At 31.1% G+C, this 1,626-nt stretch overlaps 1 pseudogene; it reads left to right on the plus strand.

Annotated features, from left to right (window-relative positions):
• The first annotated feature begins 993 nt into the window (after positions 1-993).
• On the plus strand, positions 994-1,383 carry LOC102594759 (agamous-like MADS-box protein AGL93; annotated as a pseudogene).
• The last annotated feature ends 243 nt before the right edge of the window (positions 1,384-1,626 follow it).

The following is a 1,626-nucleotide window of genomic DNA, read 5'->3' on the forward strand; positions in this document are numbered from 1 at the left end:
AATACATGTATTAGTCAATTTGGTAAGTTGCAATATATGGAGTATTTCTTTTCCAATTCGGGAGGCTTCGCATACGAAAACTTCGCAGATTTTTCACCGACCTCCAAGAGATTTTAATTCTATTCCTACGAGTACAAAATAGGAAATAGTAACTGTAACTTAAGTAACTTAACTAGACACCTTCTATTACCAAAAGTACAAAATTTCCCCTAAAAACTTGCATATACATATTCGTTTTGTTTTTCTTATTTGTTTGTAGCATTGTAATTTTTTGCATATCATTATGATGAAAAAAATATATCGTAAAATGTTGGTCAAAGTTTTTATAGTTTGACTCTAAAAATGGAAAGTATGACAATTAATAGTGGACAGAGGTAGTAATACTTAAAATTTTCCACTCAAAATTATTGTCATTTATTTTTCCAAAAATAATTTGATTAATCATCAAACTTTAACCAAATCAACTTCTCTTTACTTTATATACCAAAGGAATGTGGGACAAAATATAAGAAAGTAAATCCATACATAATTAAACAAAAAGACCACTAATATTTTCACAAGATTGTCTTACCAAATCTAAAATGGACTCTCATTTAATATTTTACTTAATAAAGTTGTATACCATATAACAAATAAACCCTATTTATTAAGTTGTATTTGGATGGTTTTACCTGGCTATGTTCCAAAAAAAAAAAAAGGCATCCCACTATGCTTGACATAGACGATCTAACCCAGCTGTCAGTAAACTTGGGAAGTTAAAATTACTATTTTTCTATATTAGATTTCTATCCCAATTTAGGACACTTACATACCAAAACTTTTAGCAATTTTTTTACCAAACCTCCCAAGAGCATTAGATTCTCTTTCCTATTCAAAGTAGGAATACTAATTATAATTTAAATAGGCAACTTGTATTACCGAAGGTATAAAATTCCCCCAAAACACCTATATATACGTACTCATTCTTCTCAGGACTCTATATCTAATCAAGCTATGGAAAAAGAAGATCAAAGCAAGAAGAAAACAAAAAATCCCAAGTCTTACCAAGAAAGGAAACAATGCATAAAGAGGAAATCAATGGAGCTTGCAACTCTCTGCGATATCAAGGTTTGTACTGTTATTACTGGTCCTAATGGGGAACTCCAAACTTGGCCTAACAATTTGGATGCCTGTAAAGAAGTTCTTGATCTCTACTCTCAAAATTTGAAACCCGAAAAAAAGCACAAGGAATCATCAACACCAGAACCAGAAGAAGAACAATGAGAGAAAGATCTCCTGACACTACTTGAATCAAAGCTTGCTGTTGTGAACAAGAGAATTCGTTTATTGGAGAAGACGAATGTTGTTGTTGCTGATAAGGGGAAAAGAAAGAGAATTGAGTGATTTATTTGTATGGGTTTTTTATTTTTGGTATAGTGTGTCTTTTATTCTTGTTTGTTCGAGGATTTACAGCAGTTGAAAGATTTATCTTTGATCTGCAGATCCTCTTTTCCTTTGTTGTGTTTGTTTTATTAGAAGTTGGTCCAATATGAATACAATCCATATTTTACGCATTTTATTCTTATGTATGTATTGAATTGAACGGTGGATTAATCCCTCTAGTAGAATGAAAAACCCATATGATTT

The sequence above is a fragment of the Solanum tuberosum genome, unplaced genomic scaffold (genome assembly GCF_000226075.1).
Source record: "Solanum tuberosum cultivar DM 1-3 516 R44 unplaced genomic scaffold, SolTub_3.0 scf00525, whole genome shotgun sequence".
NCBI classification, from domain to species: Eukaryota; Viridiplantae; Streptophyta; class Magnoliopsida; order Solanales; family Solanaceae; genus Solanum; species Solanum tuberosum.